At 38.4% G+C, this 9923-nt stretch overlaps 1 pseudogene; it reads left to right on the forward strand.

The window, feature by feature from the left end:
* The first annotated feature begins 271 nt into the window (after window positions 1-271).
* LOC121036855 (F-box only protein 8-like) lies at window positions 272-3970 on the forward strand (annotated as a pseudogene).
* Window positions 3971-9923: the final 5953 nt, after the last annotated feature.

Genomic DNA, 9923 nt, shown 5'->3' on the forward strand with positions numbered 1-9923 from the left:
ATGAGAGTGTCTTTTCTACAATATGCTATTGAAAAATCAACGTTTAAAAACTAATTTTTAAAAATAGAGTGGTAAATTGATTTTCCTAAGTCTATAATTAGAGAAATTATTCCTGGGAATTACATTTGATGAAACTGAAGTTCAGGAAAGAGTTTTGGTGTTTGGAGTGAAATGGAAGAACTGCCGCATATGAGTGAGGAGATTAGGTCTCTGGTTGTTTGAGGAGTAACAACAGAGGCTAGTGAGAAATGTGCAAAAGAGAATAGGGGTCATGAGGATTAAGCACAGTAAAGGAGACACAGACGAGTCCAGCCGCCTACTGTCTTTAATAGGAAAAGTTAGTCGAGTGTTTATACTCCTTTCTTTTATTAAAAACACGATGCCCTAAGCTGACTCAGAGAATATCCTATCTGCTACTAAGATGAGATTATATGTACAATAACACTCTAAAAAATAATATCTAGTCAAACACAAAGGAATGAAAGGAAAGATTCAGGAGTACAAAGAATAATAAAAATTAACATGGTGTGTGTTAATGGCCCTATAGCCCATAGAGATTTTGACTGTATATTTAGGCTTTAGAGGCTGAAGCCTAGCCTTCTAATCTACCCAGGAAGACAAAAAAAATGGCCTCAGGCTGTGTAAAATACTGCTTGAAAATCTTTTCATAGATATTCTCCATCCATTAAAAGTGAACTGGAAAAACTCTATACACAAACAAAGATGTGGCCATAAAATTTCTGTTCTGTTCTACAGTCTTGAGTAAAAAGGTATAAAGGCAGCTAGGAAAAATCAAAGGCTTGGAGCCAAACAGGTCTAAACCCGGCTTTCAAATTGATAATATTCACCTAAAATTTCCCCTAGAATACTGAAATCTATATAACCTTGTCAGAAACACGGAAACTGAAAGAATATGATGAGATGTGAAAAAAAAAGGTTGATGAAAATGAAAATTAACTCATAAAACTCAATTTTAAAACAAGACAAGGGAGCCTCCATGAGGGTGATAGTAGTTGCAAGAAAGAAATGGAAATTGAAATTAAAAGCTAAAATAGGAGAATAATCAGGATACCATTAAATATAGACTATCGAAGAGCTAATTGACTTAAAACAATCGAAGAGCTAATAAAGGAAGAAAAGAACAAATGTGAAAAAATAAAATAGAACTTGTGAATAGTACGTGTACAAAAATGGAACTGAAAACTCAACAGAAAGACTAAAGAGATTAGTTGGAGCTAAACAGAGAATTTGTTAACTGGGGGATGAATCTAAGGAATTAGGTTAACATGCCACACAGAAAGCTAAGCAGCTACAGATAGTGACTGGCAGGAAGCACCAAGGATTTTCTGGAATGTTTGGAATCTTTGGCTTCTTAATCTGGAGGCTGGTTATAAGGACATGCTCACTTTGTTAAAATTCATTAAGTTGTACAATGAAGAGTGATCTATTTCTAGAAAGAGGTAAAAAGTGTCAGGTACACATACACAAAATTTGGAATACAAATAACAACCGAAATTGTAATGGGGAAAAGAAAATAGATAAAAGTGTATCAGTTTTAAAGAAGTCAAAATAAAGTAAAAAGAACAAAGAAAACATGATGAGTAGGTCTACAAAACAAAACAAATTGATTGAAATATGTCCAAATATAAATCTGCCTCTTTAAATACAGAGAATGTTAGGTCTGATAAAGTAACAAATTTTATTTAAAAGAATCATACCTAAAATATAATGACTAAGAAAGTTTAAAATTCAAGAAATAGGAAGGGATCAGCCAAGTATTACACATATAATAATGTTAATATACAATTAATACACTTTTATACAGATAAAGGGAGTCATTAATGGCAAAAAATAATTTATCAGGCAGACACTGTATACTTCTAGCTGAATGTCTGTGATTCAGGACTGACTAGGAAATAAAAATATTTGTATACAAAAGCATAAGAGGCTTTAACACTGTTGAAGGAATTAGTAGAAGATGAATCTCAACAAAAAAGACCTAAAGCTTAGAAGAAAAAAGGGGCATGCAAGAAGCAAAACAAAACATACAATTGAAAGCATATGTAACATTCTCCATGTTATTAGTTAAAACTGAATTCAAAGAATAACTCACTGGAAATTATAAAATATTAATAACTGAATGGAGAGGATATCTATACTTGTGAAATGTAGCAAAAACCATAGAAATTTAAAATCTCAAGTGAATTTTTTTAAAAATTGAGAAAAATCAGAATAAATGACATAAGTGTTTATTCTACATCAAACAGTGAAATAATAATCATAATAGTGCTCCCACAACGTCTAGAAATATGCAAATAAATACGATAAAAAAATAATAAATTATCACTTCTAGGAAACAAAAAACAAAGAATATATATTAAAAAAAAAAAAAGCCAAGTTTTTGCAAAGGCTAATAAAAGAGAAACAAAATTCAGAAAGGACAGGCCAGCCAAGAAAGACAGGAGACACAATTTTAAAATAATGGCAGGCCCAGAAGAAGAAATATGCTTGCGGAAGGCAGTTTCAGCCCATTCCAGAGACTTCCAGCCTGTCTTTCCTGATAGCCTGACCTACAGATTCCATGCTGGCCCCCCCCCCCCCCCCCCCCCGCCTCCCCACCTCCAGAGTCACGTGAGCCTGTTTCTAACAGCTTGCAGATTGGTGAGGGGCTGTGGAGAGTGGCGGGAGACCAGCAGCTACAGCAGGAAGGCCATAGAGAGCCCAGCTACTTCACCAGACAGCAGAGCAGGATGGTCGTCAAACACCGGTCGTTGTCGTAAACAAGTCCAAGGAGGCATTGATATATATCATCCTTTGAAGGCACAGGAAGCTAAAGATCAGGAAACATTCATTAATCTGGAAATGGCCCCAAGCTAAGCTTTACCCTCTTGTCCTACCTGAATGCAACGGACTTCTGCCTAGGGTCATGCGTTTGGCAGGACCTTGCAAATGATGAACTTCTCTGGCGAGAGTTGTGTCAATCCACTTAGGGTCACTGTTCCATGTATAGTAAGAACCCTCCCCTAGGATTTGCTTTCAGAAAATTGTATATGCGGCTGGATGAAGGTAGCCTCACCTTTAATGCCAACCCAGAGGAGGGAATAAACTACTTTATGTCCAAGGGTATCCTAGATGAGTCACCAAGGGAAATAGCAAAGTTTATCTTGTGTACAAGAATACTAAAAAAGGAGACTCTATCTTGATGAAAAAGAGATGTCTTGGATGACCTTGTAATGTTGCATAATTTTAGAAATCAATTCTTGCCCAATGCACCGAGAGAATTAGTTCATCATATCAACGCCTCTGAAGAGCATGAGGAGTATCTTGAAAGTCTCATAACAAAGTTCTCACATAGATTCTGTGCTTGTAACCCCGATTTAATGCAAGAACTCGGCCTCAGTCCTGATGTTGTCTACATACTGTGCTGCTCATTGATTCTACTTTCCCTTGACCTCACTAGACCTCATGTAAAGAATAAAATGTCAAAAAGAATTTATTTGAAATATCTGTCGTGCTGCTCAACACATTAGTGAAGATTTTGTAGGGCACCTTTATGATAACATCTACCTTTTTGGCCATGTGGCTGCAGAAAAGCACAGTTTCTAGGACTTCAGCTATTAACTTCAAACTGAAACTACCCAAAGATTTATTTAGCAGGTATGAGGCTTACATCAGTGCTGGTCATGCTAGCCTCTGTATACAAATCAAATACTAGAATGTACTCCTTTTTTTTTTTTTCTTGTACTATTTTCTTTTTAGACAATTTCCTTGAGTAACTAAAGAATTTTGCAGAGTTTTTTCTTAATTTTGCTTATCGTGTTTCGCACAAAGCAGAGCCATTGTCTCACATAGCTGTTTAAGAATGTTAAACTGGCATTTTACTCTAAAAGATGGCATGTTTGTGTATTAGATTTGCTTGGAAAACTATTCATTTCCATTCCATTTGTAATTATAATTATTTTATTGTAAAGATTTTGACTAAAGCCTTTCTTTTTTCTCTAAATAGATAGATAAATAAATAAATAATAAAATAATGGACACAAAATTATAGGTGCAGTAAGATAAAAACAAAAAAAAAACAATGAAAGAGTTTTGCTTTTATCATTAAGAACTAGAAAAAAACAGACATCTATTAACAGGGGAATTGATAAATAATCTGGCGTAGCTTTCAATGGTCTACTACACGGCAGAAATTGGTGAACATATATTTATATGGATAAATGTCAAATATAAGGCTACACACAAAGTCAGTTTGAAGAATACATATTGTTACCAATTGAATGATGCTTTTAAACATACAAAATAATGTCAGCTTTAAATCTTATGTCATCAGAGGATTCTACCCATTTCCCTCTTTTTTGTTGTCATCTAAAACCCTAAAATCAGTTTCCAGTGTTAGTGTCATATTTGGACTTCCACATTTGCATCACTCTCTCTAATGTCACTATTGGCTTCATTTTTGATGATTTTAACATCCACAAAGATAATCCTTGCAATTCCCTGGCATCTCAGTTTCTTGAAGTTCTGTTATCCGATGATCTTCACATTCCATCTACCACTCTGCCATAGATAAGCACTCCATCCTGAGTGGTCCAGCCATCACTTCCTGTCGCCACGGCTAAATATCTCTGGTTCGGCTACAACTTTGATGTTGCTCTGACTTACTGTGTTAGTTCACCAGGGCTGCTATATAACAACGTACCATGAACTGTGCGGTTTCAAACAACAGGCATTTATTCTGTCACAATTCTGGAGACCATAATCAAGAGTTAAGAAGTCCATAATCAAGGGTCAGCGGGGCCATGCAGAGGCATCCTTCCTTGCCTTTTTTAGATTTGGTGGTTTCTAGGCTTCTTGGTGCTTTTTAAATTTTTTTTTTCAACATTTATTTATTTTTCGGACAGAGAGAGACAGAGCATGAACGGGGGAGGGGCAGAGAGAGAGGGAGACACAGAATCGGAAACAGGCTCCAGGCTCTGAGCCATCAGCCCAGAGCCTGACGCGGGGCTCGAACTCACGGACCGCGAGATCGTGACCTGGCTGAAGTCGGACGCTCAACCGACTGCGCCACCCAGGCGCCCCAGTGCTTTTTAGTTTGTGGCAGCATAATGCCATTCTCCACCTGTGTCTTCACATGGCTGTCTTACCTCTGTGTCTGTTTCAGATTTCCTTTTCTTATAAGGTCACCAGTTATTACATTAGGGCCACCCTAATCTAGCATGACCGCATCTTAATTTGATTACATCTGCAGAGACTATTTCCAAATGTGGTCACATTCATGGATACCAGGGGTTAGGTCTTGAACGTATCTTTTGGGGGACACAGTTCAACCCAGAACACTTGCAAAACATTGGTCCTAACATTTTCTCTGTACCTCACACCTAGCGTGACCTCATTCTCTTTTACTAGCTTATAATTCCAAACTTCTCAACCTTCTCTGATTTCATCATTATATTATGGAAAGAGTTGCTAACCGTTTGTTATTCCACATATACACTTGTACACCACATGTGGCTAGAACACACACACGCACCCACGCACCCCCCCACACACCCCCATACCCATAGCCTGCTCTCAATTAAAATTCCTAATCATAAACCTTGATTATGTGCTTTCAAGTTGCTTGACAATAATATTACATTTCACTATTCCATTTATATTCAGAAGTTTCCCCACAAGTATTTCATCCCTTCTTTTCCCTCATATTTCCAGCCCATTCCCTACTACCTCAGTTAATGACCTTGCCACCTAGTTCACTGAGAAAATAAGGACAATCAGAAGAGACTTTCCACAAGCCCCCACCACTACTTCCAATAATCCACCTGCATCTGAACTTGTATATTGTCCTTCTCTGCCACACATCTTCACCCTCTCACCTTGTGAACTAGATCACATCATCTATCACAGACAATGTCTTTGCTCAGCAATTTTCCCTTTCTCTTGTCACCAAGTTTTCCCTCTCTACTGGAATCTTCCCTAAGTACATAGACATGAACTTCTTTTGTACAAACAAATAACAACAACGATAAAAACACCTTTCTTAACTTTACATCCCTTCCAGGACTGCTCCTCTTATCTCCTTGTCTATACTCACTTTTTCCAATTTATCTTTTCCCATTCTCTACTGAACCTCCACCTACAGGCTTTCATTGCCAACACTCAACCAAAATGGGCTTTTCTCAAGGTCACCGATGAATCCCAATAACAGATTTCCATGGTTATTTCTCTGTTTTATTTTATTTGATCTACTATCATCATTTGATGTGTTTGTAGCTTTGAGGAAATTATACTCTCTGTTGGTTTTTTTTTTTTTCTTTCTAAAAATATAATTCTTTCATGCACCTTAACTGCTTCCTCCTTGACTCTCAGTCACACTGTTTGGGCTTACGGGGGATCAGTATCTGGATTTCTTTTCTTTTCTATTTATGCTAATTCCCTTGGTGACCTTTAAATGTCATTTATATGTTAATGCTTCCCAATTATATACCTGCAATCTTCTTTCCCCTGCAATCCAGCTTCATATAGACAGTTACCTCTTTGACATCTTCACCTGGAATGTCTTAACACACGTATCTAATTGACTATACTCAAAACCGAGCTTCTAATATGTTTATTCCACTGCCTCCACACATGGTCCATCTACAGATGTTTTAGAAAATTTCTAAAATTAGTGGGAACTCTTTTCTAACTGTTGAGGACTAAATCTTTGACCTGAGCCACCATTATTTTTCATCTGGATTATTGCAATAGTTTCCCAAGTGACTTTTCTGTTCTTCGTCCTTGTCTCTACCCGTTTTGCAGTGTATTTTTAACATACCAGATTTTTCATGTCAAAAGTGTGATTCTGTTCATGCTTCATTTCGGTATAATAGACTACCAATAGGTTTCCATCTCACCAAGAATTGAGAATCCCTACAATGGCTTGTGAAAGGACAAGGAACACCTCTCAGCTTCTCTCATAGTTTATGTATAAACTTGATTTTTTGAAAATCCTGACAATATCAAAGTATAAAAAATCAGTTCTGGGAGGATGAGTCAAGATGGTGAAGAAGTAGGGGGACTCTGGCCTTTCCTCGTCCCTCAACACAGCTGTATTGAGGTCAGATCACTTTGAAGACCCAAGAAATTTGTCAACAAATGGCAGAAAGTTCTCCACAGTTGGAAGGAGACAGCATGGCAGGTGTGAGGTGGGTGAATGTAAACTGGGGAGGGAGGGAACACCAGAGCCACTGAGAGGAGGGAACCCTTTCTGTGAAGAGAAAAAAAGGAGAGAAAGAGAAAGGGATTGATATAGTGTGGCATCAACTTAGCACAAGAGAAAAACCTTTCTGTACCATGGACTGGAGAGTAAAAAGTACTGAGTGTCCCAGTTCTTTTTTTGCAAACAGCTTTTTGAGCTGCAACTGAGGTTTTGGAAGTGCGATACTTTCACCAGAGCAGAGCCATGGCAGGCTCTCCTGGGGAGGTGGGAGTTGGCATTGGAGTGTGGACTGTGCTGTAGTGATCTCTGGGGCACACTGGGAAAGAATAATCCCCTCCCTGGAGTACTTTTGGAAGAGGGTTTATTGCCTCGTCAGGGACAAAAGACCCTGCAGGTGCCAGCCAAATGCCTTTAACCAGCAGGTTGGAGAAGGGGAGAAGATCTGTGCTGTGCCGTGTCTTTTAAGACTTCAGGTTTTGAATCCCTGCTGCGCACCAAAGAAAAAATGCAGGAGAGGTTTGGTGCAGGATGAGCTGACTCCCCCTGCTATTCTGTGAGGGCTGCCTGAACAGCAGGAGTTGTGATCCCTGGACCAGGGATGAGATATTGGGGTGGTGCTCTTTTCCCCACCACCACCACCATGGTGGGACTTCAGAGAGCAACATAGCAGCCCCTGGTGAAGGCAGAACCAGCTTACACTAAACCCTGCCCTCCCCCCTCTCACCCCCCTCCCCCATGCCTGCCACTGCCGGTTTACAGGGGCAAGACTGACTCTGAGCCCACACAGCCTGCCTCTCTTCCAGAAGACCAGCAGAACCAACACCCAGGAACCAATAGAAAACTTTTTTTTTCTTTTTTTCTCCATTTTTTTTCTTTTGGGATTGAGCTCATTGTTCTCTTTTTTGTTTTATTTTGTTTTTCATTTCCTTTCCTCTCTCTCCTTTTTTTCTTGTTGATAAGACTTTTGTATTATTTTCTTTTTCCTTCTTTTTTCTCTTCCTGGCTTTTTTTCCTATTTTTTTTTTTTTTTTCCTTTCTTAATCGTTGAAATCAGCCTTATAGTTTTGGGTTTGTTTTTGTTTTTTTACTTCTATTTTTATTTATTTTTCCCCTTTCCTTTTCCTCTTCTTTTGGGATCAGCTTCACTCCCTCCTCTCTTCCCCCAGGGTTACCTCAAAAAACAAATCAAAGCACACCTAGTTAAAGGTTCAAACACTCCACCACTGCAACCAAGGAGGAGCTCTGCAGCGGACTGACCAGTGGGACAGAGCAAACAAAACACAACAGCAGCTTGCGACAAAGCACACACAAGAAACACTCCCTGGAGTGCCAGGCCCTGGACAGTGTATGATCACTTTTTAATATAGCAGTACTCTCAGGTGCAGGAAACATAGTAAGCTTTTAAAACATGCAAAAGACAGAAACTTAACCAAAATGACAAGATGGAGGAATTCTCCCCAAAAGAAAGGTCAAGAAGATTTCTTCTTGAAATCACAGGCAAGGACTTGTTCAAAGCAGATATAAGCAATATATATGAACAAGAATTTAGAACAATAGTCATAAGGCTACCAGCTGGGCTTGAAAAAAACACAGAAGACACCGGAGAAACCCTTGCTGCAGAGATCAAACACTGAAGAACTAGTCAGGATGAATTAAAAAATGCTATAGCTGATATGCAAAATGAACTAGATACAATGACAGTGAAGATTGAATAATCAGCAGAAAGAATAGGTGAATTAGAAGATAAAATTATGGAAAATAATGAAACTGAAAAAAAAAAAAAAAGAGGGAAAGGGAATTGCTAAATCCTGAAGGGATGCTTAGAGAACTAAGTGCTTCTATGAAATGAAACAATATCCATATCATAAGATTCCCAGAATAAGAAGAGCAAGAAAATGGGGCAGAAGTCTTATTTGAACAAATTATAGCTAAGAATTCCCTAATTTGGCAAAGAAAACAGTCATTCAAGTCCAAGAGTCACAGATAATTCCTTGGGGAAAACAGCCACAACAACAACAACAACAACAACAACAACAACCAGACTGACACATAATGTATCATAGTGAAACTTGCAAAATAAAAGGATAAAGATAGAATTCTGAAAGCAGCTAGGGACAAAAGGTACTTAACCTACAAAGTAACAAGGTAGGCACATAAGGTTAGTAGCAGATCTGTCCAGTGAATCTTGTCTGGCCAGAAGGGAGTGGCAGGGAATATTCAATGTGCTGAATAGGAAAAATATGCAGCCAAGAATCCTTAATCCAGCAAGGCTATATTCAGAATAGGAGAGATAAAGATTTTCCCAGAGCGGGAAAAACAACAACAACAACAACAACAACAACAACAAAACCTAACACAATTTGTGACCACTAAACCAGCCCTGTAAGAAATTTTAAGGGGGACTCTGTAGTGCAGGAAAAAAAAAAAAAGACTAAAGCAGCAGACCAGAAAACATCACCAGAATCACCAATGCACAGATAGCACAATGGCATCTTTCAATAGTCACTCTCAATATAAATGGACTAAATGCAGGGCGCCTGGGTGGCTCAGTTAAGCATCCGACTTCAGTTCAGGTCATGATCTCATGGTTCGTGGGATGGAGTCCTGCATTGGGCTCTGTGCTGACAGCTCGGAGCCTGGAGCCTGCTTCAAAAATAAATAAATGTAAAAAAAAAATTTAATGGACTAAATGCCCCAATCAAAAGACATAAGGTATCAAAAC

The sequence above is a fragment of the Herpailurus yagouaroundi genome, unplaced genomic scaffold (assembly GCF_014898765.1).
Source record: "Herpailurus yagouaroundi ecotype Mexico unplaced genomic scaffold, PumYag 28, whole genome shotgun sequence".
In the NCBI taxonomy this organism is placed as follows: domain Eukaryota; kingdom Metazoa; phylum Chordata; class Mammalia; order Carnivora; family Felidae; genus Herpailurus; species Herpailurus yagouaroundi.